The 22,318-nt window shown below is 56.5% G+C and overlaps 2 long non-coding RNA genes across 3 annotated transcripts; one reads left to right on the top strand and one right to left on the bottom strand.

The window, feature by feature from the left end:
- Positions 1-6,472: 6,472 nt before the first annotated feature.
- LOC139363027 (uncharacterized) lies at positions 6,473-12,161 on the bottom strand. 2 transcript variants are annotated; one of them, XR_011622894.1, is made up of 4 exons: positions 12,035-12,161; positions 10,794-10,898; positions 7,315-7,428; positions 6,473-6,602 (listed from the first exon to the last, which is right to left on the bottom strand). It is a non-coding gene; the product is annotated as an uncharacterized lncRNA (long non-coding RNA). The 2 variants fall into 2 exon arrangements; XR_011622893.1 differs by having other exon boundaries at positions 10,794-12,113.
- A 40-nt stretch (positions 12,162-12,201) lies between these two features.
- LOC139363026 (uncharacterized) lies at positions 12,202-14,014 on the top strand. The gene is made up of 2 exons (XR_011622892.1): positions 12,202-12,305; positions 13,187-14,014. It is a non-coding gene; the product is annotated as an uncharacterized lncRNA (long non-coding RNA).
- Positions 14,015-22,318: the final 8,304 nt, after the last annotated feature.

The raw sequence follows: 22,318 nt of genomic DNA, 5'->3' as shown, positions 1-22,318 counted from the left end.
TGGACAGTGATGAGAAGGAATCGGGTGGCTCGTGGCCACCGTGGCCCTGGTGGGAGCGGCTCTGGATAGTGATGAGAAGGAATCAGGCCTCCAGTTTAGAGACTCTGTTCCTGGTGACCCCTGAGCTAAAGGGCTAATCAGGGGAATCTGAGTGTTTTCCCCGACATGTAAGTCACTGAGGAGGGCGACGGTACGGTCACAGCAGTGCAACGTGCCTTCCTGTCACCTGAGAGGTCACCCAGGGCCTCACCTGGCTGCTTCTTCGAGGCCTCCCTCCCTGGCCATCCCCAAAGGAAGGTGAGACACTGAGAGGGCAGGGGGAGAACTGGGGGGATGGGGAGGAGTTTGGGGTCAGGCCCTCCCAGAGCTGGTTTTGTGGGAAGTCCAGGTCAGACCACAACCACCTTGTTATGCAAAGAGAGGGCCCAGCAGGGACCAGCCTGGCAGTGCCCTTGTCCCTGTGTATTGGGTGGAAGTGGCGGAGAATTCTATGCTTGAAACCCCAGCCGCCCCAGGGCCGGTGAGTGGGCTGGAGACTTGTATTACTAGCCAGGGAGGCTCCATGTGGCTCTGTTTAGAGTTTCAGTAAGAGTCGGCTCTGCCTGTTCGGTTTGTTTGTTTGTCAATGAAGATTGCTTCTTCCTTTCGAGTCTTTAGAGGAAGAATCACAAAGAGCCTGGGGCTGGCTGGAATTTTCTCCTGAGCAGCCGTCCAGCGTCCCCTGGCCGTGTGCAGCATCTCAGTGTGCGAAGCCTTCTGTATACCTCCCTGGAATGTGGTTTTTATTTTGTAACAAAGCAAATCTATCCCTGTTGGTTTTCCTTTAACAAATAAATATTGGCTCCAACACATGTCAGAGAAAGTCTACAACAATAAACCCAAGTATCTGTGATTCATGAAGGGAAAATGATCCTCCCCACTCTTCCCCTCCCGAAACATAGGTCTCGAGATGGGATTTTCAGCCACGGACCCCTCCAGACCCTGGGTGGGTTTCTGTACTTTTGGGTGGTTGAGTTTTTTTCTGTGGCCTGGGGAGGCCCCATCCTGGAGTCCTTTATCTGCTGTTTCCCACACGTCAAGTGGGGCTAGAATCCAATAATGGGAGAGATGGCCCCGCTGTGCTCTAAGGAAGGGCCCTCTGCAGAGCTGGTACCTACTGTCACATCTGTGTTTTAAAAAATACAAGGCCAGCGTGTTGATTCTCCCAGGAGCCTTATGGTATCAGCCAGCCCCTGGGCACTGTGGGGCTGGGGTAGCCCTTCCAAGTAGCTCCCATAAGAGCTGGGGCCTTACGGACCTTTACATACCGTATCCTTTCCTATTGGCTTATTTGGGGGAGGAAAACCTTTATCACTCTCCTCAGGTTCTGTTCCTGAGGCCTGCAAATTAAACTGACCAAAGACAGATTTGCAGCAGAAAAGATAGCAGAAAATTAAATTTACATTTGAATGTTACATGCACGGAAGCTTCACAGACAGGAAGCCAAAACCCAAAGAAGGGGTGAGACACAGGGACTTATATACCATTTTAACAAAGGGTGATAAATTGTGGAGAAGTCACTGGACAAAGGGGAAAAGGGGGTTTGGACTCCCGGGGTGGTAGATCGTTGGAGGTGATTAAAAAGTGTATGTGAGGCAGGGGTTGTATGGTAGGGGCATTTTTGTAGTTAAGAGCCATCTCCTCTGCCTGGTACTGGAAAGGGGAATGCCTTTTCCCAGAGAAATGTGTGCCCTGCTTTTAGGCAGAAAGAGGAGGGCAGAGAGCTCTCCCTGAATCTGTAGCTTCTGAATTGCCTTCAACTCAAAATAATTCTTATGCAAAACTGGCATATTTTGGGGTCATGGATTACAATCCCCTTCGCCAAGGGCTGTTCCCAGAGGGGGTGCAGTTGAACAAGGCAGCTGCCAGCATGCCCAGCAGCCGGGTCCCCAGGGATCTGGGTAGGGCCCCCTGACCTCCACCACCAAGACCTCCCAGGCTGACCAGAGTCATCCCTCGAAGCTGACACCCCATTGGCCAATGCCAGTTTCATCGGCCTCACCATCAAGAGGTTTTTTTTCAAGGAAAACATTTGCCTGAACAAGAATGCAGGATTGCACCGCAGCCTTTGCTGAAGGCAGAAGTGGCTTCTGGTCGGATCTCACATGCCCTCCCTCCACTGCAAAGCATGGCCAATTCCCCAGGGGCTGGCTTCCCGCTCTCATTCCACTGATGTCACAGGAGCTCTGAGTTTGGTTCTTGCAACATCTGAGTTTGTTTTATGGCAGCCATGGGTTCCCAGGGCAAAGCTCCCACAGAAACTCAGCCCAGGTCCAATTAATGGAGCGTGCTCCCCCTTCTCTCCAGCTGCTGCAGAAGCCCCCACCCAGCAGAGAACCAATCTTGCTGGGGAGCCGGGGCTCCCAACAGGGACCCCCAGAGACACTGGCAGACAGGTGAGCCGGCACTCAGGGCCACACGGGCAGCTGAATGGTGTCCCTGGGCAGGGTCTGCTCATCCCTGTGGCTGGTGGGGGCTTGTCAGAGTCACAGGGACTGAAGCTGGGGGAAGTGGCTCGGCAGTGGCTGGCTGGGCCTTCCAAAAGACCCCTGGCTGCCATGAGGATGCAGCATCGGAGACCAGCCACCTCCAGGCCACCTCCAGGCTATCATCTGTAGGCCACGTCCAGGCCATCTCTAGGCCATCATCTCCAGGCCACCTCCAGGCAGGATGCCCAGTCGTCTCTGTGCTTTACTCTACTCTTCCTCTCCTGTCTCTGGCGTGGTCTGCAAGGGCCTCTTCCCCACTGCCTCTTTCTCTGGTCTTCAGATATATCATCTAAAAGTCCCAGGGAGGATTGCTTGGTGATGTGAAACCTCCCTGGCATGTTCACCCCTGGGCTGTTAACCTGGGAGTTCCCATCTTGGGCTTAGGTGCCTGGAGGCTATGAATGGAGCTGAGCTGTGAGCCGGGCTCCCCTTGGGGGCATCAGGGTGGAGAGGAAGGGATATGGGCATGGGGCAGTTCGGATGGAGAGGGCAGGGGTGGGGAGGAGGCAGGGAAGGGGCAGGGGGGAGGCAGGGGAGGGGGAAGGATGGAGGGGGCAGGGGAGGGGCAGGGGTGGGGGGGCAGGGGAGAGGGAGGGGCAGGGGAGAGGCAGGGGTTGAAGGGGAGGCAGGGGAGTGCAGGGGAGGGGCAGGAGAGGGGAGGAGGCAGGGGAGGGGCAGGGGTTGAGGGGGAGGCAGGGGAGGGCAGGGAAGGGGCAAGGGTGGGAGAGGAGGCAGGGGAGGTGCAGAGGTGGGGAGGGGCAGGGTGGGGAGGAGGTAGGGGAGGGATAGGGGTGGGGTAGGGAGGAGGCAGGGGAGGGCAGGGGTGGGGAGGATGCAGGGGAGGGGGAAGGATGGGGAGGGACAGGGGAGGGGCAGGGGTGGGGAGGGGCAGGGGAGAGGCAGGGGTTGAGGGGGAGGCAGGGTAGGGCAGAGGAGGGGCAGGGGTGGGGAGGGGCAGGAGGAGGTAGGGGAAGGGTAGGGGTGGGGTAGAGGCAGGGGAGGGCAAGGGTGGGGAGGAGGCAGGGAAGGGCAGGGGAGGAGGCAGGGAAGGGCAGGGAAGGGGCAAGGGTAAGGAGAGGCAGGGGTGTGGAGGAGGCAGGGGAGGAGCAGGAGTCGGGAGGGGCAGGGGTGGGGGTAGCACTGCAGAAGGGTGGTGTTCATGTGTGGGTGTCTGTTTCTGTTCCCTCCGGCAGAGCTCCCGGTGTGGGCTGTGTGGGTCCCTCTGGGCAGCGTCCACCTCCAGGGCTTCCCTCTGCTTTGGATAGTGCTTGGACACGGTGGAGGGGAAGGTCCTGCCCTTAAGCCAGTGGCAACATCCTCCTGGTTCCTCAAATTCCCCCTGGAACTGCCTGATCCAGTCCCCCTTCCCTGTGAGGGCTGATTGGACCCGAGACAGCAGGGAGCTTGTCTTCCACCCTGGGAGGGACTCTCTGCAGGAGGCACCGACGCCTGCACTGGGCTGACGGTCACCCCCATCCCAGGGGCGTCCAGCCCCCAGGCTCTGCAGCACCTGGCTGTGGCTCGGCCCTGCCTCCTCGGGTCTTGGTGGGCTTCTCTGTCTTTGATCATGGCACAGTGTGGCAACCCCACCTTGAGCTCTCCCCACATTAAGAGGGACCCCGTGGGGAGGGGCTCACAGCCAAACCCGGCTCAAACCCGGCTCGTGGGGAGGGGCTCACAGCCAAACCCGACCAGCTCAGGGCTTGTCTCGGTTGGGTGGAAGAAATAAGCAGGGGTTTCTGAGGAGGCTGGCCCATCTCAGCCCCTGCTGCTGATCCTGGCCTTCAGGCCAAGAGCTCCACGGCTGAGGGGCAGTTCTTATTTAGGGACCACCCAGGGTTTCTGGGCGTTACCGTCAGAGTCTGAATTTGAAAAGGATGATGGCAGGGGGCTGGCAGGGTATCACCGCTGGTCTCTTTTTTTCTTTTTCTTTTTTTTTTTTTTTTGAGATGGAGTCTCGCTCTGTTGCCCAGACTGGAGTGCAGTGGCCGGATCTCAGCTCACTGCAAGCTCCACCTCCCGGGTTTACGCTATTCTCCTGCCTCAGCCTCCCGAGTAGCTGGGACTACAGGCGCCGCCACCTCGCCCGGCTAGGTTTTTGTATTTTTTAGTAGAGACGGGGTTTCACCAGGTTAGCCAGGATGGTCTCGATCTCCTGACCTCTTGATCCGCCCGTCTCGGCCTCCCACAGTGCTGGGATTACAGGCTTGAGCCACCGCGCCCAGCCATCACCGCTGGTCTCAGGTGAGGCAAGTGATGGCATTTCTCCGCTGACCAGCTTGGACGTGTGATCTCGGAGGTGTCCATGGGACAGGAGTGCCCATCTACCACATTCTCAATGGAACATGGTGGTGGCTCAAAGCAGCTCCAGAGGCGACTGTTAGGTCAGCCCCTGGCCCTGCTCCAAAGCGGGTGTGAGCTGGGGGTGAGGGATCTTACTTCTATGTAGAATGGGGTGTTTCACACCTCCTGAGGGTGTTAAGAGGATAAGGTGCACAGAGCAGCTTCTGCGCCCAGTCAGTCTGAATGAGTGTTAAGTATTCATGTGCTCCCTGATGCCCCCTGGCCCGCGGCAGGTAGTGGTGGGTGGGCCTGTCACTGACAGTGAGTCTGGTGCATAGACTGTAGTGACGGCTAACACCCCCACTCTCTGGGTCCCACCTTTGCTGTATGACGTGGGACACCACAGGCTCCAGTAATGACCCAGCCACGTGACTGTCTTTGGCCAAAGGGATGTCAACAAACATGGCCCAGGCCCAGGCTTCAGGAGTGAGGCTGTGTGGCTGGACTTGTTCCCTCTGGTGCCTCTACTGCCACCATTAGACCATGCCTGGGCTAGTCTGATGGAGGAAGGAGGTGTGCGTGCACTGGTGCTGAGTCACCCGCAGCCAACCCCAGTGTGCGAGCTTGCCCAGACAAGTTCAAGACAAATACAGAGAAAAATACACCTACACATATCAGTCAGATTGCTGAAAACTAAAGACAAAGACAAAATTTTAAAAGCTGACAAAAGGCAACTGCTTTCAAAGGAAAGCAGAACTTACAGCTAACTTTCCCAAGGAGACAATGGAAGCCGGGAGACAATGGAATGAGATCGTTAAAAAGTTTAGAGAGAAATCGCAGCTGTCTCCTGGTGTGCAGAGTGGGTTGGTCCCAGGACCTCCTGGAGATGCCAAAATCTGCAGATGCTCAAGTCCGTGCTGCAAAATGGTACAGTGTTTGCATGTCACCTCTACACACTCTCCCATACACTTCAGATCATCTCTGTGTTACTTACAATACCTGACGTGCTGTAAATGCTATGTAAAGAGTCAGTATACTGTGTTGTTGAGGGAATCATAGCAAGAAAAAATCTGCATATGTTCAGTACAGATGCAATTTCTGTTCCCAATATTTTTAATTAGTGATTGGTTGAACCCATGGAGATGGAGGGCCGGCTGTAAGTTCCAACCAAGGGTGTTTTGAGGGTTAAATTAATTTATTTAAATTTGTATTCTGAGATCATTTTAGACCTTCTACACAAGAAGCATCATGAAAATAGTCCAAGAGTCCACATATTCACTGAGCTTCCCCAATGTTAATGTATTACATAGCCATGACACAATTATCAAAACTAAAAAGTTGTTGGTACGTTACTATCAAAGAACCAACAGGCTCTAGCAGCACTTCACCTGTTCTTCACTAACATCTTGTTCTGTTCCAGGATCCCATCATGCTTCTCCTGTCAAATCTCCTCATCTCCTCACATCTGGGACCGTTTCTCCCTGCGTCCTGGCCTTTCACGACCTGGACACTCTTGAAGAGGATTGCCAACGATGTTGGAGAGTGACCTGTGGTGGGGGTTTGTCTGAGGCTTACTCACAACTGCAGTGGGTTATGGACTTGTGGAGAGAAAACCACATACATGAGTTCCCTTTCATGACATCGTATCAGGGTGCAGGGTATTGCCCTGACTTGCCACTGTGATGTCACCTTTGATCACTTGGGCATTTTCCCCCTTTCTTGCTCAATTCATGGAAATTGAGTCACTAAATTCAGTCCACACTCAAGGGGAGTGACATTAAGCTCCGTCTCCTATAAACAGGGAGATAAATGAGGGTGAGGGCTCATGATACAGTCACTGCAATAATTACTATGTTGAGTTACCTAAATATCCTGTTTTTCCTTAAAATTCTGTCCACAGATGTTAGCATTTATCAGTGGTGACAGCAGCGATTACTACTGTAATGTCATAACAATGATTTTCTATTTCCCTTATTCCTTCTACATTTATCCGTTGGAATTTTTTTGTAGTTAAGAGTTGCCCCTTCTTATGAATTTACATATTCAATCATTAATCAAATCCACGTGGACTCCTGGGTATTCATTTTTCCTTTGGGCTTTAAGTCAATAATATTGTAATTTATGTCATTGCTCAGTAACCAACTATCTTATATCGAGGAAAAATACCCTGTAAAAATGAAGTCAAAATACAAGCATTTCAGACACAGGAAAATAGAAAGTGTTCGCTTCCAACCAGGGGCACTGGAAGGCATTCCCAGGGGGCTGCTCTGATGAGGGGTGGCCGTGGCCCACAGAACACAGCACAGAGAGGGGGCGTGGAGGCCTTCGGGGGTAGGGACCACCAGAGTCACAGGACATCAGCGTCACATGACAGGCCTCACGGTTTAGAAGCAGGGGGTTAGCACTCATGGAAACCACAGCAGAAGGTGTAGGAGGGAGATGCATTCATCTTCTGTGGCTGCGTAGAAATCACTGTGAGTTTAGCAGCTTTGAGAACACACACCTGCACTCACGGACGGCTTCCGGTGTCAGAAGTCTGGGGGCTCCGCTGGATTTGCTGCTCAGGGTCTCTCGGCCAGAGTCCAGGCGCTGGCCGGCTGGGGTCCGAGCGGGAGGCCTGGGAGAGGACCTGCTACCGAGCCCATTACTGTTGTTGGCAGAATTCAGGTTTTTGCAGTTGTGAACCCAGGGCCCCCTCTCCCTCCTGGCTGTCAGCTGGAGCTTCCGCTCCTGAAGGCCCCACATTCCTCATCATCCTCCCCTTCATCTCCAAGCCAGTGAATCACTGCAGCACAGGCCGGGGAACGTTCTCTGCCCTCGAAGACCCATGTGCTCAGACTGGGCCCGTCCAGATGATCTCTGTATCATAAGTCCACAACCCTCATTAAAGTCTCTTTTCTACTGTGTAATATGTAACATAACATACTCATGGGGTCTAGGGATTCGAACAAACACATCTTTGGGGGAGGGGTCATTCTATCTGTCACTGGGAATCATGGAATTAAAGAGTTCAAAGGTCCTGGTGTTGTCTGGGGAGAGGTAAAAAACTAACTTCCATTAGATTCTTAAAAATCAAAGATGCATATTGTAATTTCTGAAGTCACCACTAATAGACCCCTAAAAGAATCTGTAGCAAGCTAGCGAATAGAAGGAGAGTATAAAATAATAGTTAATAAAGCAAAAAAAGAAGATAATAAAGGAGAAGAAAAGGCAGATGGAACAGGAAGAGAAGCCACCTGCAGGATGACCGTGGAAACCCCACATATTTTCAAGATTACATCAATGGCAAATGAACAAATACTCAAAGTCAAATATTGTCAGCGTTGGTTTAGAAAAGGCAGCAACATCCAGTAACATTCTGCCTATGGAGGATCCATCTACATATACACGGAAAAATGGCAAGTAAAGGAATGCAAAAATACATCATTTAAACACTAAGAAGAAGAAAGCTACTACAGTTGCCGTGATGCAAAGTAGCTGAGAAGCCAGCAATGACCGTGGTTCAGCAGCACGGTCCTGGAGACGGAGTCTCGCTCTGTCACCCAGGCTGGAGTGCAGTGGCGCGATCTCGGCTCAGTGCAACCTCCACCTCCTGGATTCAAGTGATTCTCCTGCCTCAGCCTCCCGAGTAGCTGGGATTAGAGGTGCTCGCCACCACGCCCCACTAATTTTTGTATTTTTAGTAGAGACGAGGTTTCGCCATGTTGGCCAGGCTGGCCTCAAATTCCTGACCTCAGGTGATCCGCCCGCCTCGGCCTCCCAAAGTGCTAGGATTACAGGTGTGAGTCATCGTGCCCGGCCGGGAAGGCCTTTCGATAAGCGGTGCTGTGTGGGTGGGAGGGCTTTTCAGTGAGCCGTGCTGCATGGATGGGATCTCTAACCAGGGGAAATGATCCCGTTCTCACCTCCCATCATTCTGAAGTATCAGTTCCATTATTGCTCTCAAGATAGAATAACAGAGATTTTAGAATGTGACATAAGGAAATATATAATCATGATATTTTACAGAGCCCAGAAGTGTGTATCATAAGGACTACATGAAGTTTAAGGACTTCTGTTATCAAAAGACACTGCAAAGACTGAAAAGCCACACGGTGAGAGGTGCTACAGCACGTGTCATTTCTTAGGGTTCATGGAGGACTTGTGTCGAGAATGTACAAAGAACTCTGAAGAATCACTGAGAATAAAGCGCCTGCCTGGCAGAGGCGTGGACAGACTGAGGCGTGTCGCGATGGGGGGTGTCCGGTGACCACGTGGGAGGGGCCCAACCTCACCCATCGTCCGGCAGGTGCAGACCAAACCCTGAGATGCCGTCCTACCCTAGAGAGGCCAACATTTCAAAGATGGACAGTTCCAGGCGGTGGGCAGAGTGCCACGGCCGGCGTGGAAAACGGTGGCCGGCATCCACTCCTGTCTAACGTTTCTTACCTGGGACCCGGCAGTTCCAGGCTTCAGTGTGTGTTCTGGGCAGGAAGCACCTACTCATGTTCACCCAAAGACGTGAGGTTGTTTACAGCAGCATTATTCCCAACACCCCTGAACTGGAAAGAGCTCAGATGACCGCTGGCAGTGGGGTGGGGGTGGAACATCCACAAAATAGAACTCGGGGCGGCCACGAGATCAGCTCCTGGACGCGCAGCCACATGGCTGCACCTCACACCCGGGAAGCACCTGTCGGGAGGCGCTGTCCTTCCCAGGCTCCTGCAAGCATGGGGTGGCCACCTGGGATGAAGGGTGTCCTTCGTGCTGTGGCTCACTGCGGGTGTACTGCAGCCCTTCTCCTGGGTCCCTGGCCATGAGGTTCCATCCCCATGGTGCCTCGACGTCCCAGCAGACTCAGTGTCCTTCCCTTGCTTGCTCCACCTCCAAACCTTCCTCCCGCTCTGTGTCCCACAGGCTGCCCGGCAGGAGAGCTACAGGGTGGCCCGTGAGGAGCTGAGGACACACACTGTCCTCCCTGTACAGAATAAGGACAGAATCTCCCTCTTCTCTTTTCTTTAAGGTTTTTCTCTGTCCTTTTCAAATGTATGTAAATCTGCTTTCTAGCTAAGGACGCCTCTGCCCAGGCTCACAACTCAGGAACGTTTCCTTGGGAGGGCAGCACCTCAGAGGAGCGGGCCTCACTTGCCAAACTGCAAACCCCACGGAAGGCACAGGTGCGCAGCGCGCACTCGGCTGTAAGGAGTGAGGTTTCTGTCTCCGCGATGCCTTCAGTGGGCTGCCCCGGCCACACCTCGCATCCTGGCTTACTCGGTAATAGAATTGCTTTTTCTCTTCCACCTTTCTGGAGAGGTTTTCCGGGTTGGAAAATACATTGTGTTAGATTCTGTTTCCCCAGCAGACCCCTGCCAGATGACAGCCGGGCGGAGAGCGGGCTCGAGGGCCTCTCCTGGGTCCTGGGAGCCGTTCGCTCCAGCCTGGGTACTGTGCCCATCCCAACTGCGTGTGGGTCGCTCTGTGCTAAACTCCCCTCCACTCCCAGGTTGGTGTCTCCCTCAGTCAGGCTCCGACCCGCCCTGGGAAGGAGCGTCTGCCTTGTCAGAGCCAGTTGCCGTGTGGGGGCTGCACTTGCTCCCGGCGGTCAAGGCCACACCAAGTGTCAGGAGTTCCAGGCCCTGCAGCAGCTGAACCTCTTCCCGCCACTGCCGCACACGCTCTGCTAGACAAGACCTCACTGGCTCACAAGCCACGCCCAGGGGCCGACCACGGGATCCCGGGGACAAGGACTTCGCCATGTGCCTTGTAACTGAGGACACAAACTTTTCTTTCTCTCTCCAAATGCTCTTTGCACAGTGCATGGCGGGTCAGCAATGTAGCCTGGGTTAGCTCTGCCCCGTGTGGGACGGACAGGCCGGGCACAGCCTCCAGGATGCCTGGTCACCCTGCTGGAGCTCCAGGCGACACCCAGCCTTGTCTCCTCAGCCACGCTGGCCATGCCTGGACATTCATCAGACCCTCCCCCTCAGGGACCCCCAGGAGTACCTTCCCCAGGGGTCCTTCACTTCCCCAGCCCTTGTGCAGTCGTCAGGGACCGTACATGACGGTTATGGAGGAGTGTTCACCGGCAGAGGCAGAGAGGAGAGGAATCTGCAGAGACAGAAGGGGCCAACCCACAGCCCAGCCTTGGCAGCCGGCAGTGGGAGATGAGCTCACGTGTATGTGTATCTGGAATGAGCGGCTGGGGCCGGATGCCTAGGTGCAGAGGTCGGGGAAAGGCTGGTGTGGGAGGCACCATGCTGCACCGGCTGGAAGTGGCCCCCGGAGGCTTCACAGCTGCCTCGGTGGGCATAGGATTCCCACGGAACTGGGACGGGGGCACGGGGCCAGGCTGGTTGCTGGTCTCCAGGGCCAGGAGGACCAGGCCTGGGGGCCCCACCCCACGTCCAGTTGCAGTGAGGGCTGCGTCCCTCCCCCGCCAGCTGGGCCTGAGTCACCTCCGTGGCTGCTCTGTTCCCAGGCCCCACTGACCCGCCAGAGCCTGGAGGGCCGCCAACTGCATGCAACCTCCCTTCTCCAGACTCCAGTTCCTCTCCCCAGCACCTTCTGTTCTCCTTCACCCCACAGGTCCAAGTCTGAACCCCGAGGACCCGCGAGGTGGCCGGGAAGACAGGGCTAGGTGGAGGGGGTTGGACTCTCACTCCTCTGTTTAATTCTGTGTGAACTTTCCACAATGGGCTGGAAACGCATCTGAGCCCATGCTGACCTCTGGGCAACCCTTGGCCTGAGGGTTCTTCGCTGCTAGAAGGAAGTTGTGCCACCGCCACCCCCGTAGGGCTGTCCCCCTCACCGGGCCACCCAGCGGGGGCACCTCCCTGGCAGCAACTCACACACCTCCTCTCATACGTGCCAATACTGCAGCCTCGCATCTCAGAGGGGCCGAGCGCACACCACCACCTGCCCTGATGCTGACCCGGAGGCCCCAGGAGTGGCCCAGGCAGAGAGGACTTGAGCTGAGTCCCGTGCAGCCCCCTTGCCCCAGAGACCCTTCCTTCAGTGATTCTTTTTTTTAGATGGAGTCTTGCTGTTGTCACCCAGGCTGGAGTGCAATGGCACGATCTCGGCTCACTGCAACCTCCGCCTCCCGGGTTCAAGTGATTCTCCTGCCTCAGCTTCCTGAGTAGCTGGGATTACAGGTGCCCGCCGCCACGCCCAGCTAATTTTTGTATTTTTTCAGTAGAGATGGGGATTCGCCATGTTGGCCAGGCTGGTCTCGAACTCCTGACCTCGTGATCCGCCCGCCTCGGCCTCCCCAAGTGCTGAGATTACAGGCGTGAGCCACCGTGCCCAGCCCCTTCAGTGTTTCTTCTATAGCCAAGCTGCTGGTGCCGGGGAAACCAAGGTGCCTGGAACCCTGATTTCTGACGTGAGGGATAGAACTCCTGATGTCATAGGAAGACACGGGCTCGAGGGAGCCGACAGCGCCTGGTTTAGGAAGACACAGGCTCATGAGTGCGGACACCGCCTGGTTTATAGAGGAATGTCATGAGGAATGTGGTGAGGAATGTCACATTCCCGCACCTCCTTGGGCTCTGAACTCTGAGAATCTGTGAAAATCCCCCAAAGGCCATTCAAGATAAAAGGAACTGAAAAGGCCACCCCCTCCCAGTCCCCATCACATCAAAGCACAGATGGGAATTAGATTCCAGGCCAGCAGACGGTGGGAGGTCCTCCTCTCTCCACCCCGTGCTCAGAGGTACTTTGTGGGTCCAGTGACAACTGGCTGGTTCCACTGTAGCCCCTGACAGCCACACCTGGAGTCAGATGCACAAGTCACAGCTGCCTTTGGCTCCTGCCATTAGTCCCTCAGGGCCCCTTTCAGAGCAATCCAGTCTCTCCTGGAGGAACTCCTGGTCTCTTCTGGGTGAACACCTCCAGGGATGAATTCTGGGTTTCTCTCCTCTCAGGGGTCCCCGCCCTGGGGCCTCTCCAGGCTTCTCTGCAACTCAAACAGGGTTTCTCCTGGGGAGTGAGAGCTGGGCCCACACCTTGCCTCTTCCCCTCCCAAGGCCTGGTGCAAACCGTGTGCTCCTCCAGGACTGGGAACCCAGAAATCCTTTCAGTGCGGCTGGCTCTGGCAGACCAAGGATTGGCCACTCACTATGGCGCGGCGACACTGCGCCAGTCAGGCTCCTCGGGCTTGACAGGGAGGACCTAGGTTGAAGGAGGCCCCCTTTGCTCCAGCCGGGACCTGGCCCAACTCCAGAGGCCGCAGCCTCAGCCTCCAGGGGCAGAGGTCTGTGGGGTGCCAGAAATCGCCTGGCAGCATTACGCATCCGGCACTCCTGGGACCCCAGAGAGTAGGAGGGGAGGGAGGGCAACAGTGCGGCCCTGCTGTGGGGATGCTGGCAAGACCCCTCCGCTCTTCCCACCCACAGCCTCGTCCTCCACCATCCCGTCTCCAGGCTTCTGGAATCAGCTGACTGGGATCGCTGCCTCGTGTTTTCAGGAGAAAAAGCAAACCTGACCATTCACAGACAGGGCAAGTCAGCCTCGTCCGGCCCCGCGTCCCGGTCGGGGAATTCCAGTCCACGCTGGCTCCACCCGGCCCAATCTCTTAGGGCAGCACCCACAGGATCACAGCTTCTCTGAGAGGCAAAGCTCAGCTTCAAGGGGGGAGCTCTGGAAGAACAGTTTCCTGGGTCCCAGGCCCTACCCCTTTTTCAAACACCCCTTTGCTCTCTGATGCAGCTCCAGCCCCCGCCCCTGGTGACTCCCCCTGGCCTCCTGGTGCTTGCCCCAGGCCCTGGCCCGGGCTGAGCTCACAGGCTTCCCTGCCCCATCTCAGGCGCCTCTCCCCATCCTCTCCTCTACCCCGAAGCCGGGCCCGGCCCAGCGGCCCCGGGAGGGACTGCTGCGACACGTCTCACTGGTCGCTCGTGGAAGCAGGCTGGGTGATTTTGCCGGCCGTCCCCGTGTGTTCAAGGGACTGTCATGGACTCCACAGACAGTGGGAAAGCGCTCCCAGCAGCCACTGGGAACTTGGCCGCCTGCACCCCATTGTCCACGTTCCGGCCCCACTTCCTTTGGTCGTGAACCAGCAGAAGTTGCTGAGGTCTGTTTCCCCCATCAGGGTTCAAATGACCTGGGTGAGTCATATTGCGGCCACTTCCTTTGGGAGACACTCACCAAATATCCACAATTTTACTCCCGGCAGCCAAGAAATTTCCATCTGTTCAGAACATACAATTAAAAATACATCCAAAGTGAAAGGAACTTATGACTCAGCAGGGCCCCGAGAGTGACTCACCGGCTGGGAGCCATCGGCCCGTGTTTCTGGCCCCGCATTCCTTTCTCATTGACTCAGCAAACACTCGTCAAGCTCCTACTGTGTGTCAGGCACCACGCAGAGCTCACACCGATGACCAGAGGCCCAGTATCCACACTCAGGAGCGCCCAGTCTGGCGAGAGAAGGAGCTGTGGTCACAGCACAACCCAGGCTGTGGCTGGGCCAGGGCTGGCTGTGGAGAGTGGGTGACGCCCCCGGCCACGGCACGAAGGACGCCCTTCATCCCAGGTGCCCACCCCACGCTTGCAGGAGCCTGGGAAGGACAGCGCCTCCCGACAGGTGCTTCCCGGGTATGAGGTGCAGCCACGTGGCTGCGCGTCCAGGAGCTGATCTCGTGGCCGCCCCGAGTTCTATTTTGTGGATGTTCCACCCCCACCCCACTGCCAGCGGTCATCTGAGCTCTTTCCAGTTCAGGGGTGTTGGGAATAACGCTGCCCTAAACAACCTCACGTCTTTGGGTGAACATGAGTAGGTGCTTCCTGCCCAGAACGCACACTGAGGCCTGGAACTGCCGGGTCCCAGGTAAGAAACGTTAGACAGGAGTGGATGCCGGCCACCGTTTTCCACGCCGGCCGTGGCACTCTGCCCACCGCCTGGAACTGTCCATCTTTGAAATGTTGGCCTCTCTGGGGTAGGACGGCGTCTCAGGGTTTAGTCTGCACCTGCCGGACGATGGGTGAGGTTGGGCCCCTCCCACGTGGTCACCGGACACCCCCCATCGCGACACGCCTCGGTCTGTCCACGCCTCTGCCAGGCAGGCGCTTTATTCTCAGTGATTCGTCAGAGTTCTTCGTACATTCTCGACACAAGTCCTCCATGAACCCTAAGAAATGACATGTGCTGTGGCGCCTCTCACTGTGTGGCTGAAGTTCTGTCTTCACAGTGTCTTCGTGAGGAGGCTGTGGAGACGGTCTTTCCCTGACTCTGTTCTTGCTGGGTAAAAGGACTCACGGGGCTTCTCTATGACAGACCAGGTGCCCGCAGAATCCACACTCCACAGACCAGTGTCCCCAAGTCACAGCCTTGGGTGTGGGAGAGTTGTCACCGAACCTAGGAACAGAGCCGTCCAGCAGGCGCCGCCGGCTCAGGCCGGGAGGGTGACGCTGGGCCCCACGGAGGGGCGTTGGGAAGCGCCCACTAGCCCTGAGGGGTTCCGTGGGGCTCAGCCTCTCCTGCTCAAAGTCCAGACCCGATTTCCGCGCTCAGGGCACAATGCACTTTGGGATGAGAGAGTGGCCTTTTGTGGGCCCTGGGGGCCCTTGTTGGTGGGACCGCCCACCCCTCCTGGGGCCCCTGTAGTGATTTTCAAAAGAAAATAAAGCACTACTGAGGGTTTCTCAGAGTTTAAAAGCAACGCGAACCTGACTGTGTGCCCGGCAGCCAAGAAGAGGCCCAGACGTCTGAGATCAGCCGGGATCATTAAGGACAAAGATGCTCAAAGGAATTTGATGGAGAAAACCCCACCGAGTCCGTCAGAAATCCCGGCTCTCAGCGAGCAGCTGACGCTTGAGGGTGTTCACGGCGATCACTGCTGGGTCCTGGGCGCACCGGCAGGGCTGTGTCCCGGGGTCCCAGCGCCCCTGCGGGAAGGGCCCGCCGGCAGCTCTTTCCTGCTGACCTCTCTCTCCCCGCTGGCGAGGTCGGGTTGCTTCTCTCTCCTGCTCACAGGGAGGGGTCCCCGCTGCACCCTTGCTCTGTCCCCAAAGTCCTGATGCCACCCCAAAGGCGCTGACGTGAGAGGGGTGGTACGTCCTGGGTCTGGGGACGGGTGGCGCGTGTCTGGATGCAGGTGGGGGCCTGGGCAGAGCTTGGGGCCAGGTGATCAGGGAGGTGGGCGGGGGCTTCGCAGACCTCCTCACCCTGCTGCTAAGGGAAGGAGGCCCAGCCCCACTCTTATGTCCCCGGGTAGGAGTACGGGAGAAGCACATGATGAACGTAAAGTCACAGCTCAGAGGTGACGCTGGGTTGAGAGCAACATTTTCAGATAAAATCTGTTGAAATTCAGACAGGCAGGACAGCGGGGAGCTGGCCTAGGACCCGAAACCCAAACCTTGCAGGGCAGGGAGCTCACCAAGGCCATGCCAGGCAGGGTGACTCAGGCACCCCCTTCCCCTCCTGCCAAGACCCTTGAGTTTCACTAAGAGCCCCCTTGCTGCCAGCGTGCCCCTGCGGGGGCCCTTCCCGCACGACCAGGCAGTCGGGCCTCTGGGTCAGCCTTCTCGGCCAGATGACTTGCAGGTGACCAGGGCTGTGGGGGGCAGCTGAGGCAGCAGGGAGGGAGGTCACTGGGGACCCCGCTGGGTCCTCAGGTGGTTGGCTCAGCCAGAGGCACCATGGCTGCCTGGAGATGGTGGAGCTGGGAACAGGGGCTGGGCGGGGGTCAGGCTGAGCTCACAGCGATCTTCGCTTATCAACGGGGGAGAGGTTTTCCGCAGGGAGACTCAGGACTGCGAGTGGGGCTTGGATTTTTGGGATTCCAGCCTGGGAGGGTGGCTTCTTGTGAGTCCTGGGCCATTCCTTGGGCAGCCCACATGCCCCATTTTATGAGGCCGCTAAGACATCTGGACTCTGTCCCATGGCTGCTGGAGGCATCTGCCTGCCTCTCCCGTCTCTGGGACAAGAGGGGGTTGGGGTAGCAGCCTGCCCAGTCTCTAATAGCAGGAAGGGTCCCCAGGGCACCCTCCCCTCAGCCTCCAGGAGTAAGTGCCTCAGCTTCCCCTCCTCCCTACCCTGGGGCCTCGAGGTGGGGCCCCCAAGATTGTTTTCGGCTCAGCCCTCTCACAGAGCATGAGGCTGATCTTAGCAATGGTTTCTGGCCCCCGTGAGGCTGCAGTACCCCAGGCCCTTCACCCTGCCCCAGGCACATACGAGGACCCAGCCTTGGCCCCTAATGGAAGCCCCCAAGCCGGCCCAGCGTCCTCACCAGCTGCCCAGCTCTGCCCTCTGCTCAGGCCCCCAGAGCCACAGCCCCCGACACTCTTCCCTTCATAGATGTAACACTTTCTCTTCCTGTCTGTGCAATTTTTTTAACTTAAAAATTTTTGTGACATTTCTCCCTTTGTGGCACCTTTTCAATTCCCCTGAAATGTTCTGCTTCAATGTTTGTATGAGTTCCCTGTGGCTGCTGTGACAAATGACCACAACAACACAGATTCGGCTGGCACAGTGGCTCATGCCTGTAATCCCAGCACTTCGGGAGGCCGAGGCGGGTGGATCACCTGAGGTCAGGAGTTTGAGACCAGCCTGGCCAACATGGTGAAACCTCATATCTACTAAAAATACAAAAATTAACCAGGTGTGGTGGTGGGTGCCTGTAGTCCCAGCTACTGGGAGGCTGAGGCAGGAGAATTGCTTGAATCTGGGAGGTGGAGGTTGCAGTGACCTGAGATCATACCATTGCACTCCAGCCTGAGTGACAGAGCAAGACTCCGTCTCAAAAAAAAAAAAAAAAAAGATTCATGATCTCGTGGCTCTGCAGGAGTCACTCAGGGTGGGCAGGGCCGGCTCCTCCCGGCCCCCAGGAGAATTGCTCTCCTGCCTTTCCTTGCCTGCAGTCCCTGCTGCGGTCCTGTGCCTCGCCACTGTCCCTCCTGCCTCCCTGGATAAGGGCCCTAAAGATTACCAGCAGATAACCAGAGGACCTCCCCTCCCGTGTCAGAGTGCCTGGTCTTCATCACAGCGACCACGTCCACTCTGCCCAGAGCCACACATTCCTGGGAGGGAGCTGGGCGTGATCACTGCAAAGACCGAGTTCACCGTGCCCAGAGCCACACATTCCTGGGAGGGAGCTGGGCGTGGAGGTTTTATGGGACGAGCATTCTGCTTAACACGATGTGCTGATAAAACCTCATTGTGTCTGGGGAAGATTTTGGTGGGGGCTGCTTTCCCCCTTCACCCTCCCTGAAGGCCTGGGCCTTGTCTCTTGTTCTGAGATGCTCATGTTTCTCTCTGGGCGGGGGAGGGCAGCAGGGCCCGGGGGAAAGGAGAGTGGGGGCCGCACCTGAGTTATCAGACTGCACTGATGAGGACGAGGACAGGGACCTGTGTCCGAGGGGGTGGGGACACTGTGAGGCTTCCTGGACACCAAGACAACCCGCACGATCCGCCTGCCCAGAGCCGCCTCCTCAGTTCCCACGTAACGAATTCGGGGATGGCTGGGTCTGGTCTAAGCAGTGAACGATCGCTGGTCCTGGTTGGACGTCCCTGGGGTGTGGATGGCAAGAGGGCAAAGCCACACTTGCCTGTCCTGGTGAACCTCAGAACAAGCCTTCGCTTTGAGGCCCTGGGGGGTTCTCTGGGGACCGTATCCAGGAGGAGGGAGCGCCCTCTGCACAGGCTGGCGGCTTCCGGCTTTCAGGGTCTCCCGGAGGAATCGCCTCCCCAGCAGGACCTCCCAGTCCCACCTAGAGCAGCCTCCATCCCCTCCCTCTCAGGCCTGTGCCAGCCGTCACGATGCTCTTGCCTCCTTCTCACCTGCACGGAAGGAAGGCCCAAGACAGCAGTGGGGCCCGTCCTGTTTCCCTGCCCCGAGGCCTTACCCGGTGCCCATGAGGATGCAGGGATGGTCGGGGATGTGGGGCTTCCCGCCCTCCAAGTGCCTAAAGCTCACACTGCAGTTTAAAGGCTCACTTGTATTTGGCCACACACATTGCAAACCGCCTATGCTAACGCTCGCGTGTGCCTGAAATTGCAAATAGGACGTCTTTTGTTCCATTGCATTTTCTGGCTGGTGTACATGAGGGAGTGGGAGGTATAGCCCCTTGCAGGACTCCTGGGACTGCACTGGGGAGAGCCAGAGGAGGCATTAAACGCTGAGCTGAGGAAGGCATCTCCTTGGTGCCTTGACCCCTGGTAAGGTTCAGTGGGGTTGGCCCTGCCCTTGGCTGCTTCCTGTGCAGGGGCAACCTACGCACGGACCCCACTCCATGCAGCTCTCCTGCTCTGCGCCCAGACCAGCCCGCCTTCCCAGGGGCTGCAGGGCTGGCCCCCACCCCGTCAGAAGCCCTGAGCCGCCTCTGCTGCCAGGACGCTCCCCTCCCTGTCCATCTGCTCGGCTTCTCATTCCTGGGCTGTGCCCCAGATTCCCGAAGGCTGAGACCGCCATGCACGCTGCCCTAGGCCCCCCACCTCTCTGTGGCCCTCTGGAGAGCTGGTGGACTAGAGCTTTGCTGTCCGATTCCCCGGCTGCAAATCCAAGCTCTGTGATGCTCAGCCGTGCGGCCTCCCTGTGCCTCAGTTTCCTGCTCTGTCAAATAGGGTTAGTGGTGGCACCTATTCGTAGAGTTGTGTGACCAGGCCGTGCTCACAGCCAACAGCCGTGGAACATGACACAGAACGTGTTAGTGAGGGGAACTGCTCTCCCACACTTGGTGTGGAATAATGAGGCTGATGAGTTGGACTTATTTTGTTCCATCATCTTTTGTTCCATCATATTCCACCCAGGCCCCGCGCCCACCTGGGGGCTCTGGCTCTATGGTGCCCCCCCGGGCAGCAGGGACTCGGGTACCAAGGATCATTTGACCAGTGGTGGAACGTCTGGATCCCCGGATCTTGGCTCTGACCTGAGCCGAGTTCTCAGTCCTGGAATTGGCTATGAATCCAGGTTCTCTGTGGGGACGGGGCCCCGGTTCACAGAGCAGCCAGGAATGGTCGCAAGTCATCACTGGTCAGATTGTTGGCAGGAGACCACCATGTGTTCACCATACACGAGAAGGCGGCCTGATGGGGGCCGCAGCTGCTGCGGGAGAGGCTGCCCCTTGGGCTTCGAGCCTCACCCATCGGGCGGTGTTTGCGCAGCTGGGCCCTTCCTGGCATCCACCACTAGGCCAGAGTGTGGGGCCCAAGTTGCTGGCTGCCCTGAGTGCCCTGGTCCCTGGGGTCCTCATGGGAGATCGAGGGGCTCAAGAGAGGGCGTGGGTCTCTGAGGAGGTCCCGGGGCAGCTCCCCCTTCAGGTACATCTGGGCTGCTTTGACGCTTCACCTATTGGGCCTCATTTAGACCAGTGCTGTCCTGTACGAAACCGACTGAAGACTTTGAAAACCACAGGACCCGGGAGGCCTGTCTATTCCTTCCGCGTTTGACATGCTGTGAAACCAGGACTCTCCCCCCAGCAGCCCACAGGTGCGGCAGGGGCCAGCTCACTGTCTTGCTCCTGTCACGCCCCGTGCCCTGAGAGTGCCCGGCGTGCGGGAATACGCGTTCAGTGGTCAAGCAATGCTAAGCTGGCTGGTGAAGAGAGAAATGAGTGGTGTGGGCCTGTGTGTGTCCGGTCCCACGCAGTTGGAAAGCATCACCCACAGTGAGACCGAAAGCAAAAAACTGAACATTCTTTTTCTGCGAAAGAACATCTGATTGGAAAAACCTGGTCCCAGCTGCAGGCGCTGAGGTCAGCTGCGAAACGTGCCGGCTCAGCGTGTTTGACTGCGGAACCGTTCTGCAGTCCTGCAGTCTGCACCTCGCTGGTTGTGATTGCGGACACATGGTCACTTCCCTGTGAGAGAAATCATGACTTTTCCTGGACTTAACGTTCTCCTTCTCTTCACTGCTATATTTTGAAATTTAAAACTTAAAAGACAAAGTTGCGAGGATAGAGAGGGAGCACCTCACTCGGACTCACTAACTTTGTGCATGTCGCCCCATTTTCTTTATCACACTTCCTCTCCCTCACTCAGAAGTGTTTTTAGAACCAAAAAAGAAAAAAAAAAAAAAAGGTAGGCGCGCAGAAGCCAAGGGAAAAACTTCCCCTTTGCCCTCCGAAGGTTGGCTGGAAAATCACCTCGCAGAAGGCAGATTAACTGGAGAAAAGACCGACATGTGTTCTAATGTGCGTAGCACAGAGAATCTTAGGAGGATGATTACCCCGAAGCCCAGGGGGCCACAGATGGCCATGCACCCCTCTTCTTGGGGGAAAGGAGATGGGGCAGTGAGTGTGGGTGACTTTAGGGAGGTAGTAAATGATTTTTAGGGAATTCAATGGGCTTGAAGAGCGGACAATGGCCTGGAACAAAGTCCGCTGGAGCAGACAGTGGTTGTGACATTTGCCAGGTGTGTTGACAAACCTCAGCCTTTCTTCTTGCGATAGGAGCTGAGTTAACAGAAACGCAGGGAGGGGACTGCGGTCATTGTTATCTTCTTTGGCCGGTACGGACGGACCGACGGACGTCAGGCAGATAAGGGAGATTCAACTTTGTGCTTTGGGAGACACAGGAGCAGGGAGGTCAGAGGGACCTTGAGGCTGCCTTGGTTCACATCAAAGCTGCATCTTCGGGTACTGGCTCTGAGCCCCAGCAAGCCGGGGTCATCATGTCCACTCATCCCTGTGGACGTCAGCGTGTGCCTGCAGGGAACGCCCTTTGGTGCAATCACCTAACGATGTGACACAACCACCTGGCGGGCAGGCAACTGTCAACTGTCCCAATAACGTTCCTTCCCACCCAAGCGTGCAGTGCAAGAGCACGCATGGAATTTAACCGTCACGTCTCCAATCTCCTCGAACCCAGAACACTGGCCTGACCTCTCCTGTCCCTTTGGACCTTGGTGGTCTTTCCAGCGCCCCTTATTGGCTATCTAAGGGGATGCCGGTGGGCCGAGCAGAGATGTGGTTTGTGGAGTCCTAGCCCCCGCAGCTCAGGGTGGGGTCCAGAGAGTGGGTTTGGGTGAATGACCACACCTTCATAACAGGCACCCTCTCCAAACTGCATGACTCTCGCTTGTCTCACCTTGTGGCCTTGGCTATAATTTCCAGTACGGCACTGAACAGAAGTGGCCTGGCAGAAAGCCTCACCCCATTCACAGACTGAGAGGGACGCTGTTAGGGAGGCCCACCCTAGTGGCCACATTTTCACTCAATTACCTCTGTAAAGATCCCGTTCTCCAGATACAGTCACCTTCTGAGTCGCTGGGGTTAGGATGTGAGTTTTGGCAGTAGGGAGTGGGGCAAGTTCAGGACAGAGCAGGAATTCTCCCCTCTTCCTCTGCTTTCTGAATGAGTTCGTGTAAGGTTGGCATTCCCACATCACATCGGAGTTTAGCTGGAGGTTCCTCATACGTGGCCCATATCATACGGAGAAAGTTCCACTTTGTTCTCAGCCTGTCTCGAGTTCTTTTCTGTGATAATGGGTGTTGCTTTTTTGTTGAATGATTTCTCTGCGTTTGTTGAGATGACCGTGTTTTCTGCTCCTGTGGTGAATGACATTGATTGATGCTCAAATGGTAAACGGC

The sequence above is a fragment of the Macaca nemestrina genome, chromosome 4, assembly GCF_043159975.1.
Source record: "Macaca nemestrina isolate mMacNem1 chromosome 4, mMacNem.hap1, whole genome shotgun sequence".
NCBI classification, from domain to species: Eukaryota; Metazoa; Chordata; class Mammalia; order Primates; family Cercopithecidae; genus Macaca; species Macaca nemestrina.
This window is presented reverse-complemented; position numbering and strand designations above follow the sequence as displayed.